This window comes from Amblyomma americanum, chromosome 8, assembly GCF_052857255.1.
Source record: "Amblyomma americanum isolate KBUSLIRL-KWMA chromosome 8, ASM5285725v1, whole genome shotgun sequence".
NCBI lineage: Eukaryota > Metazoa > Arthropoda > Arachnida > Ixodida > Ixodidae > Amblyomma > Amblyomma americanum.
Window position 1 is genome coordinate 71,865,378 of NC_135504.1, and position 23,657 is coordinate 71,889,034.

The 23,657-nt window shown below is 41.4% G+C and overlaps 1 pseudogene; it reads right to left on the minus strand.

The window, feature by feature from the left end:
* Positions 1 to 21,431: 21,431 nt before the first annotated feature.
* Positions 21,432 to 23,657, minus strand: part of LOC144102492 (uncharacterized) — a 108,706-nt pseudogene continuing 106,480 nt past the window's right edge.

The following is a 23,657-nucleotide window of genomic DNA, read 5'->3' on the forward strand; positions in this document are numbered from 1 at the left end:
GTGCACGTGAGTGTGTTTTCTGGCCGATGAACGCAGAACTGAAAGACTACATTGCAAGATGTGAAGTGTGCCAAAAGCATTCGCGTTCCCAGCCGAGAGAAACTCTCATGCCTCACCCGGAACCAAGGTACCCGTGGGAACGAGTCGGATGCGGCATCTTCGAGCACAAAGGAAAAAACTTTCTAGTGACAGTTGATTACTTCAGCAACTGTTGGGAAGTGGACCAACTAAAGGCAACCATGTCAAACTATCTGATACTCAGGCTGAAAGTCCATTTTGCCAGATACGGAATACCAAGAGTGCTAGTGAGCGACAATGGACATTCAGTTCTCCCTAACATCACCGAAGGGGAGCTGACGCATTGGTTATCTGGAGCAACATGCATAGCAAAAGCTTCGATAATTTCGCATTCCCGTCTGTTTCTGGCCCGACCTATTACCTTGGTGTTTTTTAGCATGAATTAAACTGCCTCAGGAATAGTAATCTTTGGTTGTTGTAAAGGCACGTGTTGATATTTTATTATTATATATTTTTCCTTCATATCGCTCTTGTCAGCGTCGTGTGCTCTTCCCTCTTCTGTGTATGATTTGGCGTTAAAATGTGTTTATAGTCATGCTTCTTCAGAGAATAAACAGTTGTTAGAAAGCTCTTGTCTTGTGTGTTCGTAACTTTCCATATTTTGGTAGCGCTCACCAATACCTTCAAGGATGCATTTCCAACTAGCCTCAGTTGTAGCTCTTTTGACTTTAATTTCCAGTACATCGGGCCTGAATGTTCCTCATCTTCCTCCCCTACTAAAAGTGCACTATTTCGTCAGAATCATCGCAGAAGAAAGGTTCCACACTCGCGCTCTCTCATACGCCCTCAGCCATGGAATTTCCAACCCAGTTCTGACAGCGATGCTTGGAAGTATGGCCCCTGCAGAAAAGACATCCAGACGGCTCTGCAAGATTCTTCGAGCAGAAAGCTGGAGAAAAATACGGCTCTTCAGGATGCACATCAACGTGATATGTGCGACTTTCCTGGATGAAGCAGCCTCGCGACAGATGACAAGGTATTTCATCCAACACGCCGAAGCATGCGGCGAACAGCTATGGAAAGCGAACTTTGCTAGTCTTCCAAAAAGACCAAAGTAATTTCTGTTTAATGATCACGGAGCAATCAACCTTTCGGGGCGCACGCTGCCTCAACAGGTCAGCAACATCCTAGACAAGAGACCAAAATTTGCACTTCATCCGAAGCCCGGGCCGGCTGAGAACCTCGCGAGGATTCATGAAATAGCAGACAGATTGCCCAACAAGGAAAGAGCGGCATGCATTATTGAAGCAGTGTGAACCATCAGACAGGCTAACCAGCTGAAGCCACGAGACAACACGACAAAGGATACTATCACCTTTCTGAGAGACAACAGCCTCTGCCTGATGACTTCAGACAAGACAGGTCGGTTCGTGGTCATTGACAGAGGCGTGTATCAAAGTAAGGCTTTGGAAGGACTAAGAAAGAACTTCGATCCCGCCAAAATCAGCAAAAATAATTTTGCCAAACTTCAGAGCAGTGTGGCTTTGAAATGCGGCTCCGCCGGAAATGAAAAGCTGCAGAAACAGATCACAGAGTGCAAGGCGACCTGTCTAAAGCCTTTCTTCACAATCAAGACACACAAAGAAGGCATGCCTTTCAGGGTCATTGCTGAAGACCGAGGGACCTGGCAACGCTGCTTGTCTCAATTTTTAAGAGCCCATCTTTCGATCCTTCCGATTCGGGACTCGTTCATGGTTAAAGGGTCTGAGGAAATCGTCAATTTTGTAAGATCAAGCCCTCCGGTGGTGTGCCTTTCAATTGATGTGGTTGACATGTATTATAGCATTCCACGGAGCGCCGCCTTGAAAGCTGTAGAAGAGAGCATTGAACACTTCAGAACTGTTAGATTTCAAAACCAGTGTGGAATGAATGTTAACTGCTTTCTTGAATTGGTTGAATGCTACCTGTGCTCCTTGTACGTGGAATTTTAAGGTGAAATGTTTCTGCAAAAAGGAGGCATAAGTATTGAATCTTATTTGGTACCTGTGCTGTCCGACATTTTTTTGGCACACGACAATTGGAAGATATCGAGCATACTAAATACGCACAATATATTAGCTTGCTTTAGCTACGTTGATGATTACCTGCTTTGCCTTCCCAACAGCCTAACCGACTCCATAAACGTGGAAGGTATTCTTAATGAATGGAAGAGTGCTTTTCCTGGCCTTGAGTTCACATCTGAAACCCCACAGGGCTGCCAGGTTAGATTCCTAAACCTGCTGATGACTTGCAGTGACAACCACACTTGCTGGGCTTATTTATAAGCCTAGGGCAGAAAAACCACTGTTGAGATTTGATTCTGGTCATTCTAAGATTGTTAAACGAGCTGTAACAACTCCTTGCTTAAAACTAGCTATAAAAAAATCATGCCCCCACTCGATTATTCACAGCATTGTTCAACAGGTTTCCCGATTGAGGGCTTGTGGCTATCCGGAGCAGTTACTTGGCGTCATTGCAGAACGCTTACTAAGGGAAGTTACTGGGTCCGATAAGAATAAGAAACCGAGCTATGAGGGATGCCCCGTTGTAATGCCATACATTCATAACATCTCCCACAGACTAAGGAAGACAGCGAACAAGTACGGAGTTGAGGTGGTTTTTTCAGCTCCCAATAGGCTCATTGGAATGTGCAAAAAGGTCAACGAGAATGAAGACCACAAAAAGAAACCTGGGTGCAACGTCAAACACGACATCACCTATCGAGAGTGTGAAGAAAACGTCATTTATAGCATTCCACTTAGCTGTCAACGAACCTACATAGGGCAAACGGGTAGATGCCTTAACAAGAGGCTCAGAGAGTACGAAAGATTATGCAAGCAAGTAGCAAAATCCGGAAATCTGGCACCACATTGCGCACACTGCAAATGCACCCCGATGCTAAAGAACACCAAGGTAATAGGTCCAGCCAGAAACAGACGGGAACGCGAAATTATCGAAGCATTCGCTATGCATGTTGCTCCAGATAACCAATGCGTCAGCTTTCCTTCGGTGATGCTAGGGAGAACTGAATTAAACTAGCTCAGGAATAGTAATCTTCGGCTGTTGTAAAGGCACGTGTTGATATTTTATTATTATATATTTTTCCTTCATATCGCTCTTGTCAGCGTCGTGTGCTCTTCCCTCTTTTGTGTATGAATTGGTGTTAATATGTGTATATAGTCATGCTTCTTCAGAGAATAAACAGTTGTTAGAAAGCACTTGTCTTGTGTGTTCCTCCCTTTCCATATTTTGGTAGTGCTCACCAATACCTTCAAGGATAGAAAAAGTGAAGCCTAAAACGCCACGATAGTGATCTGGTATCTCTGTATCCCATTTTTTATCCGTCTGCTACAAAGTGGAATAGCAACTCACTCCAAAACACACTTCAACCCTTTGACACGTTAGGGACACGAATGCGTAAAAAGTGAACTCATAGCTTTTTCCGTGAGTGGAGAGCATCTAACAGCGATCTCTTTGTTTGTGGTGAACTTTAAATCCCTCACGTTACAAATAAACTAGATTGTTTACGCAACATGACGAATGCAGTAAATATTATTTCACGAAACAGTGAGTGGGGTAGTAAGACATGTGCCATTTTTCTCCGCACATATTTTGCCGCCAGTTGTAAAATCATTTGTTTTGTTTCAATTTCAATCCTAATGTGCACCTTCGGAATAAAAATTATTTCCCCAATCCTTCGGATGTTTACTTTTTAAGTTGCGGCATATCTAGGTTGGTGTTTTCAACAATTATGACACTTTGTACCCAATTTCTTGCATTTCCACAATAAAACATCCAGTGCTTTGCGCTGAAAAAATAACAAATTATATGTCTTAAGGCACGAAAAATATTTAATTTCGATGAAAACAAGAAATAGCACACCAAAGAGACACATAAAACAATTTGGAGCCGACCCAAATCGATACATCACCACACACTACCGACATAAAATATAGGTGTCCCCACTAGCAGCCGTCTTTGCAAGCAAACACGCAGTGCATCAAGACAATTTTTTTCATGTGGGTTGTTGAGGGTACACTGCCATTCTCTTATAAACAGTCACTGCAGAGCTGTTTTGATCTTGATATCTTGAGGTTGGATCAGGTGGAGGGAACATTTTTCATCCAATTTTCTTGGCAATAAATGCATTTTTTTTTGTTGCTGGAGAAACATCAGTACAGCAAAAAAGAGCCATATAACCATTTTTATTGCAAACAATACAGCGCAACTGTGAGCAAACACAGCCCGATAAAGTAAAGACAATGATGCCAGTTGAACCTTTATGACCAGCATACATGTCTAACAAGATTATAGCTGCACTCCACAAATGCTGCACTGTGTTTCTCCACAAGTGTTTCAGACAACAGGAATGCAACCACACTTTGGGGAATAGTTTTTAAGTATGCAGCTCTGATTGCTGCTCATCCAATTGTTACCAACCCTAACTCAGGTAAATGACTGCTGATAAAAAGAATGAAAGCATCTTTCTCCAAGCCAACCAACAAAATATATCTGTCCAGTTTTGTGTCATTAGTGAGGGAACGCAACCACACAGAGCAGTAATCTTGCAGGCACAGAGCTGACCAATGCAGCTAGTGATGCCAGAAATAATGGGAAGGGCTAAAACTTACACAGATGGGAAACCAAAGAGTACCAATGCTTTTGAATGTAATGTACAGAGCACAAATAAAGGAAATAAGCACAGCAAAGAGCCGAAATGTTGAGACCACTTTTTGGCAGCAGGTGCAACAAAATACTCATACTCACAAAAAGAAATAAAATGTAAACTGAAAACATGCTGAAAGACTTCTCGCTGCCACGAAGTGATTGTTTCTGCAAGCACATTGGCTGAACAGCCTATGATGAATCAAAGCAATTGCAACTAAACTGGCATCAGTGGTGACAAACCCAATAGCCTTCTTGTCATAAACACCTTGTGAAAATGCAACAAGGCTAGCTTCCATAACATGTACAGCTTACAGAGAAGCTAACTCAAAGCACAATTCCAGCACAACTGCTACTCCGACGAAAAGGCTGAAAATAGGCCACGATATTCCACAAAATATGCCATTTGCACGCCGCACAGAAAGAGCAATCTGACAAGTGATACCAGTGCAGTGAACCTCTTTCAATGTTTATGGTTAAAAAAAAAGTAGTTCTTAAAACCTAAAAACAAAAGCTAGCCATGCAATCTTTTGTTCTCTTCTCTCATACATTCTGCTAGAACTAGAATGCCGCACTGAAAAAATCACACAGCAGCATGTTTTCTTTTGACGTTATGCAAATAGAGCTGCTGCAATAGGAGTCTGTAAAGTGATAAAACATTTAATGAACACAAGTGTGCTGAGGGGAATAAATCTCAATAAACAATAAGGCCAGATTTTCTTCTTCTCATCTTCATCAGAAAGCTGAGAACACGAGGTATAAATCCTGGACATATTATCACTGAAAACCTCTCTTTAATGGGAAGTGATGTCATCCCTATGTGTCACAATTTCCTCTAGTCCACATAAGTCTGGAAGCACAGTAGGCTAGCGGTTCCGAAAGAAGATAAGAGCCCAGTGACAGTGTAGTGTCAAAATTAAAGAATGCTTGCAAATTAAACTAACTACGGATATACGGTTTCATTTGCTTTATGGAGCTTAACGACCCAAAGCGACGCCAAAGTGAAGAGCTCTGGTAATTTCTACCACCTAGGGTGGTCGACATCGCGCAGTACACATGCCTTCAACATTTCGCCTCCACTGAAATAAGGCCGTCGCAGCCAGGATCGAACTTGTGCTTTTCGAGACAACAGTCGAGCTCCATTTTAGGGTAGAACACTTGTCACAAGACACCTAGCTAGCACGCCGTTATCTGGTTGCCAGCAAGATTGCTACCAAAACTTCCTCCAAAGGGCACCATGGAACACTATTATTCCTTTAGTGTCGTGTCTTTTTGTGGTGTTTTAAATTCCACTTAACTGAGAACGCCTTTGAGCACAAATCACACTGGAATTGTTTTTCACCCTTGTGGGAGTGCACGTGTGCCACAAGGGTTGCCTTTCGTGCAAATGCCGTGGGGCACAGCTGGCATTGGAATGGCTTCTCACCAGTGTGGATGCGGAAATGATCTACCAGGTGGCTCTTTTGTACAAATGCATTGCCACAGTGGTCACAACGGTATGGACGATCACCCGTATGGGTTTGCAGGTGATTGTCCAAATTGTTCTTTATTGAAAATTTTCTGTCACAGTGGTCACAATGATATGGACGATCACCCGTATGCGTGCGCAGGTGTCTGTCCAAATTGCTCTTCACAGCAAATGTGCTGCCACAGTGGTCACAACAGTATGGACGATCACCGGTATGGGTGCGCAGGTGTCTGACCAGGCCGTTCTTATAAGCGAATGTGCTATCACAGTCACTGCAATGATACGGGCGGTCGCCTGCGTGGGTGCGAGCATGCGCAGCCAGGACAGATCTCTTCTTGAAAATGTTGCCGCAGTGGGTGCACTGGTGAATCTGCTTTCCTGTGGGCTTGTCCCGGTGAGTACTCGTGCTTGTACTAATGGATGGCATGCTGTGGTTGACTGGGCACTTTTGATCAGGTGAATTTTGTGCGAGAAACACGCCAGCCTTGCAGTCTGTGGTGGCCATTCCTGCATTACAAAACCAGACCACTTTTATTAAAACGTGGGGCCCAATACGCCACAGCTCACATACTGCTAGGGCTATCAGATTGTGACTGTAGACAAGAGTGCTGTGCAATAGCTGCGTTACTTGAGTAGAGTTAAATTTCATATGTAGAGCTTAATCCCTTCAGTCAAGAACAACAGTCCACTAGAAGTAAATTTTTAGTTTTTAGATTTCTATAAGGAACATATCCAACAGCTCAGAAAAGATTCCCACCGTTCCAGTTACCCAATTATTAGGGGTATGTGAATGCTTAAATTTCAAATGTGAATATTAAGAAAAAAATACCTTCCAATATCGAATCGAATGTACGTTTTGTATAAAAACAATTTAAAAATATAAACGTGCAAACATAACTCCATGTTCTTTATCAAAATAGTATCTGGTCTTTGCAACCAAAATATACAAAACTATACTGACTCTACCATACTAAAAAAATCATGATGTCCATAGAAATGTAGATTTCTTGATTGGACAGCATTAACAGCATGCAATAGGTCATGTAGACACGCAGAATAAGTAACAATACGAAACCATGAATTCATATGATGCAACATTTAAAGCTAACAGGAAGAATAGTAAAACCTCATTAAATCGGACTTCAAGGGGCCGGAAGATATTCCCTAATTATTCAAAGGTTAAGCTATAAATAGCCCCCTGCCTCATTTCTTCTCAAAGCTGGTTCATAGTTCATACCACAGTCATGGATTGCATAACAAACACATACATCATGAGAATTAGACATAAACAAGGTTTCCATTTTTGGTCAGAAAATTATAAAGAATTACATGTAAATATAATAATATTATACTTCATTCAGCAAAAAGTCACCTTCTGTTACCGCAAACCTAAAAATAGAATAGACGTCATAGTGCGAGTTAAACCTATGTAGCAACAGATACTGTTCAGCGAACCTGTGTGAGCAGTGTTATACACATGAAAAATAATGCCAAGCTCCAATGCCCAGCCACAACAAGCCACGCTACACTGTGTACTTTGAATTAGCAACTGCAGTGAAATGCACATTAAATGTGGCTTTCATTTGAGAGCAGTTGACATATAATGGATTAAAACGCCACCCTGAATGTCTGGCTGAACAGTAATAAAAGCTGTTGCTGCAGATTTGGCAGACATGCTTCATCATAATGTTCCAAATGTGACTAGAGCAAAAACAAAAAACAACAGAGAAAATAACCAAATAATAAGAAATGCACTCGCATGGCACTGTAACAACAAAGACAAGTAAGGCTAGACATTTCTTAAAGTCCATTTAGCACCAGAAGGGAGATTAAGGATGGCCACCAATGGCACATTGATCCAGTGGCTACTTATTGCACAGACTGTATTTTTGTTTCCAACACCTTGCTCCATGAAGTCTTGAAAAATTGGGGAAAAATATTCTGCTTGCACTGTGCTCTACCAAATGATAACAAGGTGTCCTGTATCCTCATACCCTTCTTTATGCTTATACTATGTTGCCCCATGATATCTTCAATAATAACCCTCATCGATGCTTAAAGTATCTGTGCTTTTCATGGATGGGGCATTATGCACACCATTTCGTCCATGGACGACAGGCACTAAGGTCTATAAACAAGTTAATTCACAGGCTATGAACATCAGGCCAAAGCATCTGTGAAGGCGAGGATTTATATTCAAGGCTTCTTCCTGTGGTAGCATGTATTCCTTTGGCTTGTCAATATTAGCCTGCAAAATTAACAGAGAAAAGCAGTGTAAGTGAATAAAAACTGCACTGCCATAAACAACGATGCTTAAATTTTTTCTTTACAAATGACTGCACGTTGGACAACACACAAAAAATACCCGGAACCATCCATCAGTTACAGAGACAAAAAGATATCAAAGAATGTGGACAAGAAAGAAATACCAGCAGACATCGTGCTTATGATACAACTGCTTAGCTTATACTATGGCTGGAAGTCAACGCCTAGTGCAGCCCTAGACTGCAGCTCACTTATGGAGGTCAGTGGCTGTACCTCTGGACTTTGGAGATGGGCAGCTGTGGGGCTTGGCTTATGCCAAAACATGGTGATAGCTTCGAATAATTTCGATCACATGAGGTTCTTTAATGCGATATGACACCGCATGCCACATGGGTGTGCTTGCATGTAACTTCCGTCGAAATGAAGTGACCGTTGCGCCAGGATTTCATTCGACAACATTGCACTCAGCAGCCAAACAAAAAAGCCATTGAGCCAGTACAGCAGTTCGCATGAATATCCATGTTTCACATGTTTCCAGGTTGCTGCGTCTATTTGTTCACCTGTGAGGAAAGCGTTTCTGGCCTTGCAATGAAATCGGTACCGGATGTTGCATACACATTTGAAGATTGGCATGCACTGGAATGTTTGGCTCAGGTGTGTTCATGAAAGTCCACAGTTGTGCATAACATTGAAGTAATTGCAATCAAACTCCTCCCGAGCACGGGAGCTGGCTACAAACAAGGACATTTTTTGTAGCTCTTGGCTGCGTCAAGCTACATGTTGATTGCAGTTATGTCTAAACATGGTTGACAGGGCACTGAAATAACCCGTTTCGTTACATCTGCAGAAAATTGCATTGTGTTGCATTTCAGGGGGTCTTATGTCTCCTAATTTCCTAGTGGCTGTTTCACCAAATGGAAGTTGTTTCATTTGCTTGTTTTGGAATCTGTTTCACATTGTGGAATTCCTTGAAAGCAGTCTCTAAAGCAAGGCCTGGTAGCATTCCAAGCACACTCTGATTGCCTCCGATGCTCTATAGAAATATCTGTATATTTATGCAATAGATTGGGTCTAGTAGAAAGCATATCTGCTTTCTCTAGTGCTGCACACAGCTCTGGGCAGACGAAGGAGTTGACAGGCACCGTTTACTTGATCTGTGTTTTCTACTTGCCATTACAGTGTGTGAAAGGCCCAACAATAGGAAGTTTTGCGGCGCGATAATTTTCAAGAGATGTGAGTAGCGCTTTCCGCTCTACCTGGTCCTGTGGAAGCAATGCACTGGTGTTAACGTGACCAGCAATGATGACCAATGAAGGAATTGTCATGTGCGTGTAACAGTACTATCCTCTCTCGCACAAGTATCGCTAATGTCTCCCCTCAGTTTCCACCAATTGGCCCAACGTGTGAAACGAAAAGTCTTCCCGACACAAGTACAAGGCTGACGTGACATGCAAGTTTAATACACTTGGCATACCACGCCATCTCTAATCAGGTACGTACTTGCGCAAAGAAAATAGGTCACAGTGAAACTCGTCCAAACAATAGTATTAATACCATACCAATAACAGAGAAAAATGACTAGACATTTTCTTTCGGTGTAAAAAAATCTGTGTGAACAGCAGATCCGACATCAAAAGACAACACATAATTAAGGTGATGACAAGAAGGATATAAAGTGAATCATTTGAAAAGTTTCCGAAAAAAACTGAATATACCCAATATGTCAGGCAAGCATTGCCAGATTTTTTTTTTCAGGGGATAAATTTCTGCACAGTAATAATCTGCCACTGAAGGAGTAGAAATTCCCCAAGTATTTAGAAATTTCTGAAACAAAATTCAAACTTTGTGAAGCAGGAATGGGAGATGCTTAAACATACAAAAATGGTAAAGTATAAAGCACCTCAGTAGTGGTCTGGTATCTCTCTGTATCATCTTTCTTATCCATCTGCTGCAGAGTACAATAGCAACTCACCCCAAAACACACCTTAACCCTTCGACACATTATGTAACAGCACATAAAGCAAACTTGCAGGTTTTTCCGAGAGTGGTCTGCATCTAGTAGCCTTTCTTTGTTTTGAGGTGAACTTCACATCCTTCATAACGCAAATACGCTAGATTTTTTTATGCCATACAGTGAATGCAGTGAATATTTTGTGAAACAGTGAGCGGTGTAGCATATCGTCCGCCATTGTTGTGCAAAAATATTTTGCCACCATTTTTAGCATAACTTTTTGCCTCAATTTCAAATGTAATGCGCACCTTCGAAATATAAATTATTTTCATGAACCTTCGGGAGTTTACCTTCTATGTCAAAGCATATTTATGTCGCTATTTTAGTCAATTACGACACTTTGTATAAAATTTCGCACCTTCTTGCCATATTATGTTTGATTTTTGCGGTGGAAAACTGACAGGCTGTCTTCATAAAAACCTCAATATATTATTTAGGTTGAAAAATATTCCATTTCAATTAAACAACAAATGGTGCATTCCATACATAACCATTTTTGTTGCAAAAACTACAGTGTAACTGTGAGCTAACACTGCCCAACAAAGTGAAAACATCGATGCCAGTTAAACATTTATCGTGTGCATACAAATCGAGCTACACTCTAGTCATACCACATTGCATTTGTCCACAAATTTTTCACACAGGAGTAACGCAACCAGATCATGGGGAATAATTTTTAATTGTGCGGTTCTGGTTGCTGCTCATATAAATGTTAATTACCCTAACTTACGTAAACGACTACTGAAGTACAGAATGAACACTTGGCATATTTCTCCAAACCAACAAACAAAACATCTGCCCACTGTTGTGACACTAGTGAGGGAATGCAACTACACAGAGTAGTACTCTTGAAGGCAAAGCGCTGAACAGTGCAACAAGTGATGCCAGAAATCATTTTCTGGGGGGTGGGGGTGCTAAAAGTCACACAAATGGCAAACGAAGGAGTGCCAGTGCTATGGAGTTTTAAAGTACAGAAACAAATAAAGGGCATTAGTACTACAACAAACAGTCAGTATGTCAAGACCTGTTTTTGGCAGCAGGTTTAACAAAATACTCATGGGAAGCAACCAACAACACACAGGAAGAAATAGAATGGAATCTGAAAACACACTGAAAGATTTCTCGCCACAGTGCAGTGAATGTTTCTAAAAGCACATCAGCTGAACAGCTTATTATGAATCGCAGCAATTACAACACTGACATCAGTGGTGACAGACCCAATAGCCTTCTTGTCATTAAAACCCAATGAAAATATGACAAGGCTAGGTTCAGTAACATGTGCAGCTTACAAAGAAGCTAACTCAAACCACAATTTCAGCACAAGTGCTATTCTGACAAAATGGCTGAATATAGTGAGGACACAATATTCCACAAAATATGCCATTTGCATGCAACACAGGAACAGTGATCTGTCAAGTGACACCAGTTCTTCAAATTTTTTGTTCAAAAAACGTAATTCTTAAAGCCTAAATACAAAAGCAAGCCACGTAATCTCGAGGCTCAACTTTTGTTCTCCCCTCTCATACGTTTTGCTAGCAGTATTCCAATGCCAAATTGAAAACTCAACACATCCGCAGTTTTCAATTTTGACAGTAAGCAAACAAAGCTGCAGTGATATACGGCAGCACTCCAAAACCATTTTTAAAAATTTCGGGGCAATCAATTGGGCTGATGTGGAGGGCATGTGATAGCCTTTGCTTTTTCATTCTCCAATGTATTCCATTAATAATAATAATAATTGGTTTTTTGAAGAAAGGAAATGGCACAGTATCTGTCTCATATATCGGACACCTGAACTGCGCCCTAAGGGAAGGGATAACGGAGGGAGTGAAAGAAGAAAGGAAGAAAGAGGTGCCGTAGTGGAGGGCTCCGGAATAATTTCGACCAGCTGGGGATATTTAATGTGCACTGACATCGCACAGCACACAGGCGCCTTAGCGTTTTGCCACCATAAAAACGCAGCCGCCGCGGTTGGGTTCGAACCCGGGAACTTTGGATCAGTAGCCGAGCACCCTAACCACTGAGGCACCGCGGCGGGGCAATGTATTCCATTCCGACTCTATTTTTTCACTCACCAACACTCCAATTCTGATTACATTCCAATTACGCACAATCTGCCAATATTATATTGCAGCAATGCCATCTCTTTAAAAACACAAGTACACTTGGGACAATAAAATTCAACAGACAGTCAGGCCACCCTCTTTTTTCCCCATCTTCATCATTAGCCTGAGAACTAGTACCAGCAATAAATATATTAGACACACTGCCGCTGAATGCCTTTCTTCAATGGGAAGTGATGCCACCCCATATGTCAGATTATTTTTTTTTTCGTTGACGTAAGTCTGCAAGTCCAATATACTTGTGGCTCTGGAAGAAGAAATGAAATAGCCCAGCACCAGTGCAGTACAAGGGCATGTCAGCGTCCCATTCCGGCAAGGAGCGCGTCAACATTAAAGAATTGCCGCAAATAAAACTAGCTACCGACATAGCTTAAAAAGGAACACTTGTCACAGGTCACCTAGCTAGCATGCTGCCAGCTGGTTGTCGACAGGACCGCTACCAAAATGCGTTCCAAAGGGCACCAGGGAACTCAGCTGTTCCGTTAGTGTCCTGGCTCTTTGTGGTGTTTTAAACTGCACTTAACTGAGAACGCCTTAGAGCACAAGTCACAATGGAATGGTTTTTCATGCCTGTGGGACCGCACGTGCACCATAAGGGTTAGCTTTTGTTCAAAGGCCATGGGGCACAACTGGCACTAGAAAGACTTCTCACCAGTGTGAATGCAGACGTGTCTTACCAAGTTATCTTTTCTAGAAAAGGCACTGTCACAAAAGCTGCAACGGTATGGACGATCACCTGTATGGGTGCACAGGTGTCTGACCAGGCTGTTCCTTGTTGCGAACGCGCTATCACAGTTACTGCAATGATACGGGCGATCGCCTGTGTGGGTGCGAATATGCGCTACGAGGTCAGATCTCTTCTGGAAAATCTTGCCGCAGTGGGTGCACTGTTGAATCTGCGTGCCTGTGGGCTTGTCCCGGTGAGTACCATTGCTTGTACTAATGGATGGCACACTGTGGTTGTAAGGGTGCTTTTCATCAGGTGGACTATGTCCAGGAAACACGCCAACGTTGTGGTCTGCCATGACTGATCCTGCATTTCAAAACCAGAGTACTTTCATCAAAACCTCAGGCCCAAGATGCCACAGCTTGCTTGCAACTAGAGAACAAAAGCCATATTTAGTATGCAGAGTCTAGGCCCTTCAGTCGAGAAGAACTGTCCAGTGGAAGTAAATCTTCAAACTTTTTGGATTCATGTAAGGGACATGGCAACATAGCAAAGAAATAATTCCCCCCAACTTAGATGCCCACTTATTAGGAGTCTGCGAATATTTAAATTGCAAATATGAATAAAATTTTTTAAGATAAAAAAACAAACATTGCACAGACTTCTTTTTGAAAAAAAAAGTGTATATCCTTTGCAACCAAAAGATAAAACACTATACTGACTCAGCACTATACAATATAAAATGGTGTGCACAGAAGTGTATATTGTATGATTAGACAGCATTAACCCAGGTTTTTAGTAATTTCGTGATTTCTAGCTCTGATCCTTTTTATATGTAAAGGAGGAGAGATCGAGCTAACGGAAACAGTACTTAAAAGTATGCCACAGGTGGAGAAACAAAATGAGAAACAAAATGAAATCAATGAATTCATATGAAGCAACAATTAAAGGTAACATTATGGGTAGCAATACCTAATTAATTTGAATTTCCAGGGACTGGAAGAAACTACCGATTTATCCAACGGGTGAGTTTTAAAACGCCCCCTCCCACATTACTGATAAAAAAAATTGCGGTAAATCCTTGTGAGGAGGCTCACAGTGCAAACAGTGATAAGCCCGTGACAAATGTGCAGTTTCGGCGTACTGGAAGAACAACACAGACACAATGTTTCCCTAATTTCCTCACAAATCAGTTTTCCTTTTCCATATTATTAATATGTTAAGTTGCAGAAGTATTTCTCACATGTTGCGAGGCATATTTTGGGAATATTTTCTGGATGCAATAACTGCTAGGACCTGATTCGTCCAATCTGTTGGTCCAGTTGGATCCAGCGAGGTTGAATTGGTCGGGTGGCTAAAAACACAGCTAGAACCAATTCGAAGATCCAAATGAAACCAGTTCGAATGTCCAATTGGATCCAAAAAAAAATTCCCAAACTTTTTTTTTCTGACTGTGGTTAGTGTAGCAGGGGGTGGTAGAAAGTTAGATGGCCTGATGAGATACAGAAGTTTGCGGGCATACAGTGGACACAGCTGGCAAAAGACAGGGATAATTGGAGAGACACGGCAGAGGCCTTTGGCCTGCAGTGGGCGTAGTCAGGCTGCTGCTGCTGATGATTAAAAGATGTGTTCTCATTCTGTGATAGTTTGAAGCAGGTGGTCACCCATCATGCTCTCAGCTCGTGTGATGTGACCAGCCCACCTGCCGAAATTTGCTAAACATCCAAGAAAATTGGTGCCTGGGTGATAACAGTCGACCTGATGAATGACAGAAACAAATGTCATTGTACAGTTTACCTGACACCTTAAACTTAATGTTTGGATAATTTGTCCAGATATTTTGGTTCTGCCATGAATGGATTAATGAAAGTCAGCACAATAATCAATTCCTGCTAACTAAATATTTCAAAACTTTCGAAAATAAAAAACTCAGATACTAAATTCTCGAACTGAGTACGAGCCGAATAACAAACATGTTCAATTCGATACAGGAATTTCGAATATTTACACTCCCATCCTTATTTTCAATATCGACATCCTCTCATAAGTCTGTATCTGACACAACTTCAAGGCCTCAAACCGTTCCGACTCATTCCTGTCACTAGAGTACCATTTTAGAACTAAGGTATCAAAACAAGCAAATGAAAGCACACATGAAGTACTCTTGGCAGAGCTATTATAAATATTATTAATGAAGATGGTTTATGGTATAGGGGAGTTTAACATCCAAAAGCAACTCAGGCTATCAGGGACACTCTAGTGAAGGGCTTCGGAAATATCGACCACCTGGGGTTCTTTAACGTGCACTGACATCGCATAGTACACATATTAATAAACAAGAGGCATACACCAAAAACTTTTTCGTTAATTTTAAATGACTGGCTTGGGACGGTTCTCGCAGCCATCTGTAGAGGGTTCCATATATGTAGGTAGCAGCCATTATCAGCAAAAAAATTCACGGGAGTAGGAAAAACAGACACAAATTCAATGTGCACAGATGAATGAACTGTGACTGGAGGGATTAAAAAGTGCACACTTGTGAAGTGAAATTTACTTCTTTGATTTCTGCATACAGTTCGCATTTCACCTGGCAAAAAGCTCATGTTACCGGGAGACCGTAAGAGTGCAAAACCCTCCTATCTCAAAGCTGGTTCATACCTCGTCGCATACCAAACTAACATACACTTAGTAATAGACATAAACATAGTTTCCATGTTCAGACAAAACTTTTTTAAAATAACACGTAAAGATAAGGAAGATTTTTAAAAATTACAGGTAAAGATGAGGAAGCTACAGTTCATTCTGCAAACAGACACGTGCTGTTAACACAAACCGAAAAACGGAATTGACGTCAAGGTTTGAGTTAAACTCATGTAGCAACAGATACTGTTTAGCCAGCTAGTGTCAGCAGTGTCATACACATAAAAAATATCATCAGACTTTTATGTGCACTTCGAATAAGCAACCATTTATGGCTTTCGCTCGAGAGCAGGTAAAACAGAACTGGTTAAAGTTCAACACCGAAAATCTGCTTGAACAGTAATAAAAGCTGTTGCTGTAGCTTTGGTAGAGATACTTCATCATACGGTCTCAGACATGACTAAAGCAAAAACAAGAAACAGCAGAGAAAATAAACAAAATAATCAGAAATGTGCATGGTACTATAACAACAAAGTCAAGTAAGGCAAGACATTTCCAAAAACTAAAAGCCCTTTAGCACCACAAGCCAGATCAAGGATGGTTCACCACACATACATCCATTCAATGGCTCATCATTGCACAGAATGTATTACTTTTACTGCACCTTATTAATTCAGCAAAAATCTTGAAATATTGCGGAAAAAAAAATATTCTGCTTGCTCTATCAAATGACAACAAGGTGACCTGCATATTTATATCCTTATTTATGCTTAGGCCATCTTGCCCATGGTATCTTAAAACAATAACCGTTATTGATGTCTCGGCATCTGTGCTCTCAATAAACGTGTTATTATCTACCCCACTTTGTCCGTATAGACCATGAACTAAGGTCTGTAAACAAGCTTTTTTACAGGCTATGAACATCAGGCAATTGAGTCTATGAGGGTTGGGAAGATTTGTAATTGCAGGTTTCTTCATCTGGTAGCATATATTCCTTGGCTCGTTGATATTACCCTGCAAAATTAACAGAGAAAAGCAGCGGAAGTAAAATAAAAACTGTAATGCCCAAAGCAGCAATGTTAATATGCTTCCTTTATATATGACTGCACTTTGGACAACACATAAAAAAAACACGGGACCATTCATTACTTACACAGTCAAAAGATATGGAAGAATCTGGACAAGAAAAATATGCAAACAGGCACTGTGCTTAACATACAACTACCTAGCCTATAGTATGGTTTGGTTTAAAGGGGTTTAACGTCCCAAAGCAACTCAGGCTATGAGAGACGCCGTAGTGAAAGGCTCCGGAAATTTCGACCACCTGGGGTTCTTTAACGTGCACTGTCATCGCACAGTACACGGGCCTCTAGAATTTCGCCTCCATCGAAATTCCACCGCTGCCGCGGGGATCGAACCCGCGTCTTTCAGTCCGGCAGCCAAATGCCATAACCACTTAGCCGTCGCGGCGGCCCATACTATGATTGGAAATCAGTGCCTAGAGCCGCCCTAGGCCGCACCTCACTTTTGAAGGTCAGTGGCTGCAAATTGGGATCTTGGAGCTGGGAAACAGTGAGGCTTCGTTTCTGCCAAAACATGGTACCTATTAGTTTCAAATAATTTGTCACGTGGGGTTCTTTGATGTGCATTGACACCACACAGCACATAACTTCTTTGCATTCAACTTCTGTCGAAATGCAGCCGTAGTAGCCAGGATTTTATTCCACAACATTGCACTCGGTAGCCAAACGCCACAGCCACTTAGCCATCGCGACAGTTTGCATGAATATGTACGTTTTATCGCATACCACACCATCTCTAACAAGGTGCATACTAGCATAGCAGGAAGACAGGACACTATGAACAAACATGTACGGCATGAACAGAGCGAAACAAGTCAAATGTGTTTCTTCGTTGCATCCAGTCCTCTTCGCGCAAGTACGTACCTTATTAGAAATGAACCTGCTCACCTAAACAGAAGTATTAAAGGGGCTGTGAAGGGTGCTCTAATAAAGTTGTGGCATGCATGGGATATTGAAGCGCGTCACTGCATGAATAGCGTTTCGCAAGGCATATTTAAATGCGCTTTGTAGGGGCTGAGTTATCTGTAGTTAAAATTCGAATTTCAGCACCTTGGCGCCTTTCCCTCTCCTCTCGTCACTTTTTGCACGCTGGAAGGTAGGCGCTCCTTCGCCGACCCCCTCTGGGAGCGAAGCTTCCCGACACACAGGAGCAAAGCGGCTTATTGGCCGTGGCCACTGTAGCTGCCTGAAGTCTGCAAGAATCTAACCAATGGCCACCTCTCACCTTGTCTACGCAGATGCGGGGGACGCAGGAGGGTGCTAGGATGAAAAAGTCGCCGGGAAGGGCTCGCCAACTTTTAAGCGTGATTGTGGGTCGCCTGCTGCGTGTAGAAGAGCAGTATTTGGCTCGTGTTTTCATGACAACACAGTGGAGTCATTAAGCGAGTTAATGTGCTCTCCTCGGAAGACGTTTCGGAGCCCCTTTAATACCACACCAATACCCAAAAAAAATGACCAGATCTTCTATTTAGCTTAAAGAATAGTGTGAATAGCATATCTTGCCTCAAAAGATAACACAGTGTTAAGGTGATGACTAGAAGGATGTGAAGTGAATCATTTGAAAAATTGTAGGAAACTGGTCACAATGTACTCAGCATGTCAGGCAAGCATTGTCAGATTTTTTTTGTGCAGGGAATAAAGTTTTCCACAGTAATCATTTGAAACTGAATGGGAATCAATGCACAAAGTATTGAGGAATTTTCAAAACATAGTTCAAATTTTGTCAAGCAGAAATGGGAGATGCTTAAACATAGAAAAATGGTGAAGCATAAAGTGCCACAATAATGATCTGGTATCTCTCCGTTTCCTATTTTTTATCCCTGTCTGCTACAAAGTGGAATAGCAACTCGCTCTAAAATACACTTTAACCTTCCGACACGTTAAGGGCACGATTGCGTATAAAGCGAACTCTTAGCTTTTGCAGAGAGTGGGCAGCATCTAACAGTGACTTCTTTGTTTCAGGTGAATTTCGAATCCTTCAAGTTACAAATAAGCTAGATTGTTTATGCCACATAGTGAATGCAGTAAATATTATTTCACAAAACAGTGAGTGTGGTAGGAAGCCATTTGCCATTTTTCTACGTACATATTTTGTGGGCAGTTGTAAAACGATTTGTTTACTCTCAATGTCAAGCGTAATGTGCACTTTTGAAAAAGAAATTACTTCCTTAACAATTCGGATGTTTACTTCACAAATCGCAGCTTATCTACGTTGCTGTTTTCAATTACGACACTTTGTCTACAATTTCTCACATTTCCGCAATAAACACCCAGTGCTTTGCGCAGAAAAACTAACAAATTGTCTTTCTTAGGACATGAACATACTATTTAGGCTGAAAAATATATAATTCTGATGAAAACAAGAAATAGCACACCAAAGGGACACATGAGACAATTTGAAGCCGACCCAAATAGATATATCACCACACTCTACCGACATGAAAAATAGGTGTCACTACTAGCAGCCGTCTTTGCAAGCAAACATGCAGTGCATCAAGAAAATTTTTTTCATGTGGATCGCTGAGGATACACTGCCATTCACTTATGAAAAGAAACGGCGGATCTGTTTTGATCCTGATATCTTGAGTTTGGATCAGGTGGAGGGAACATTTTTCATCCAATTTTCTTGGCAATAAATGCATTTTTTTCCTCGTGGAGAAACATCAGTACAGCAAGAAAAAGCCACATAACCATTTTTATTGCAAACAATACAGCGCAACTGTGAGCTAAACTTGCCCGATAAAAGAAAGACAATTATGCCAGATGAACCTTTATGACCAGCATACATGTCAAACAAGATTAGAGCTCCACTCTAGAAATGCCGCACTGTGTTTCTCGACAAGTGTTTCAGACAACAGTAATGCAACCACTTAGGGAATAGTTTTTAAGTAGGCAGTTTATAATTGCTGCCCATTCAATTGTTACCAATCCTAACTCATGTAAATGACTCCTGATGCAAAGAATGAAAGCATCTTTCTCCAAGCCAACCAACAAAACAATTGTTCACTGTTGTGTCAGTAGTGAGGGAATGCAACCACACAGAGTAGTAATCTTGCAGGCACAGAGCTGAATAATGCAGCTAGTGATGCCACAAATCATGGGGAGGGCTAAAACCTACACAGATGGGAAACCAAAGAGTACCAATGGTTTTCAGTTTTAAAGTACAGAGCATAAATAAAGGAAAAAAGCACTGCAAACAGCCAAAATGTTGAGACCACTTTTTGACACCAGGTGCAACAAAATATTCATACGAAGGAACAAAGAACACACAAGAAGAAATAAAACGCAATCTGAAGACACACCGATAGACTTCTCGCTGCCACGAAGTGATTGTTTCTACAAGCACATCGGCTGAACAGCCTATGATGAATCAAAGAAATTACAGCAACACTGGCATCAGTGGTGACAAACCCAATAGCCTTCTTGTCATAAATACCTTGAGAAAATGCAACAAGGCTAGCTTCCGTAATATGTATGCCTTACGAAGAAGCTAACTCAAAGCACAATTCCAGCACTACAGCTACTCCGACAAAAAGGCTGAAAATAGGCCACGATATTCCACAAAATATGCCATTTGCACGCCGCACAGAAAGAGCAATCTGACAAGTGATACCAGTGCAGTGAACCTCTTTCAATGTTTTTGGTTAAAAAAAAGTAGTTCTTAAAACCTAAAAACAAAAGCTAGCCATGCAATCTTTTGTTCTCTTCTCTCATACATTCTGCTAGAACTAGAATGCCGCACTGAAAAAATCACACAGCAGCATGTTTTCTTTTGACGTTATGCAAATAGAGCTGCTGCAATAGGAATCTGTAAAGTGATAAAACATTTATTTAACACAAGTGTGCTTAGGGATAAATCTCAATAAACAATAAGGCCAGATTTTCTTCTTCTGATCTTCATCAGAAAGTTGGGAACACGAGGTATAAATCCTGGATACATTATCACTGAAAACCTTTCTTTAATGGGAAGTGATGTCATCCCTATGTGTCACAATTACCTCTACTCCACACATGTCTGGAAGCATAGTAGGCTAGTGGTTCCAAAAGAAGATACGGACTAGCCCAGTGCCAGTGTAGTGTCAGCATTAAAGAATGCTTGCAAATTAAATTAACTACGGACATAAGGTATCATTTGGTTTATGGAGTTTAACATCCCAAAGCGACTCACGCTATGAGCGACGCTGTAGTTAAGGGCTCTGGTATTTTCGACCACCTGGGGTCCTTTAAACATGCACCGACATTGCACAGTACACATGCCTTCAACATTTCGCCTCCACTGAAATGCGGCTGTCGCAGCTGGGATCGAACCCGCATGTTTCGGGACAGTAGTCGAGTACCATGTTAGGATAGAACACTTCTCATAGGTCACTTAGCTAGCATGCTGTTATCTGTTTGCCAACAGGATAGCTACCAAAACGTGTTCCAAAGGGCACCATGGAACAATGCTATTCCTTTAGTGTCTTGTCTCTTTGTGGTGTTTTAACTTCCACTTAACTGAGAACGCCTTTGAGCACGAGTCACACTGGAATGGTTTTTCACCCTTGTGGGACCGCACGTGTGCCACAAGGGTTTCCTTTTTTGCAAATGCCATGGGGCACAGCTGGCACTGGTATGGCTTCTCACCAGTATGGATGCGGACGTGCTTTACCAGGTGGCTCCTTTGTACAAATGCACTGCCACAGTGGTCACAACGGTACGGACGATCACCCGTATGGGTGCGCACGTGATTGTCCAAACTGCTCTTTACTGAAAATTTTCTGTCACAGTGGTCACAACGGTACGGTCGATCACCCGTATGCGTGCGCTGGTGTTTGTCCAAACTGCTCTTTACTGAAAATGTGCTGTCACAGTGGTCACAACGGTACGGTCGATCACCCGTATGCGTGCGCAGGTGTCTGACCAGGCTGTCCTTATAAGCGAATGTGCTATCACAGTCACTGCAATGATACGGGCGGTCGCCTGTGTGGGTGCGAATGTGCTGCACTAGGTATGATCTCTTCTTGAAAACGTTGCCGCAGTGGGTGCACTGGTAAATCTGCTTGCCTGTGGGCTTGTCCCGGTGAGTATTCACGCTTGTACTAGTGGATGGCACACTGTGGTTGAGAAGGCGCTGTTCATCAGGTGGACTTTGTCCAGGAAACACGCCAAAGTTGTGGTCTGCCATGACTGATCCTGCATTTCAAAACCAGAGCATTTTCAATAAAACCTAAGGCCCAAGATGAAAGAGCTTGTTTATATAACAAAGGAACAAACGCCAAATTTAGTATTAACCAAATAAAATCATATTTATTTTTCAGCAAACATCTGGATGCCGAGTTTAGGCCCTTCGGTCGAGAATAACTGTCCAGTGGAAGTAAATCTTTAAACTTTTTGGATTTCTGCTAGAAACATGGCAACATGGCAAAGAAATAATTCCCACCAACCCAAATGCGCAATTATTAGGAGTCTGCAAATATTGAATATGAATAAAAAGTTTTTATGAAATATTATTAACAAACATTAGCCAGAGTTCTTTTTCAAAAAAAGTGTAAGGCCTTTGCAAACAAAATATAGAACACTATACTGACTCAGCATGATACAAAATAAAATGGTGTGCACAGAAATGTAGTGTTTGATTAGATAGCATTAACCTAGTTTTTTATTAATTTCTGTGTAATTTACAGCTCTGAACTTTTTATATGTAAAAGAGGAGATGAAAGTTATGGACACAGTGAAAAAAAATAAATTGAATTTTTTTAAATGAAAATTTCCGCTTTTTGACTCACATCTCCCCTTAGCAATCTGCAACAGGTGATTTGATCATGAAAAATATCAACAGAAAGACGCATCAAAAATACCAACACACATCTATGTCCAACCACAATAAAACAGATTATAATGTGCACTTTGAATTAGCAACCAATTATGGCTTTCACTCAATATCAGGTAAAACAGAACAGGTTAAAATTCAACACCAAATATCTGGCTGAGCACTAATAAAAGCTGTTACTGCAGCTTTGGTACAGATTCTTTGCTCATAAAGCCTCAAACATGATTGAAGCAAAAAAATAAAACAAGAAACAACAGATTAAATAAACAAAATAATGAGAAATGCACTCACATGACATTGTAACAAGAAAGTCAAGACATTTCCAAAAACTGAAGGCCCTTTAGCACCAGAAGCGAGATCTCAAGGATGGTTGACCAAAGGCACATGCATTCAATGGCTACTCACTACTCAGAATGTATTACTTTTGCTGCACCTTATTCTTTCAGCAAATATCTTGAAAGATTATGGGAAAAAAAATGTTCTGCATGCACTGTGCTCCATCAAATGATAACAAGGTGACCTGCAGACGTATACCCTTCTTTATGCTTAGACAATGCTGCCCATGGTATCATAAACAATAACCATCACTGATGTCCCAGTATCTGTGCTCTCGATAGATGGGGCAATATGCACCCCATTTTGTCCATATACACCATGCACAGAGGTGCATGCAACAAGCTATTTTACAGACTATGAACATCAGGCCATTGAGTCTATGAGGAAAGGTATTGAAGATTTCTTCTTGTGGTAGCATGTATCCCTTGGCTCGTTGATATTAGCCTGCAAAATTAAGCAGAGAAAAGCAGTGTAAGTAAAATACAAACTGCAGTACTGCAAAAATGCTTGCTTTAGAAATGACTGCACAACAAA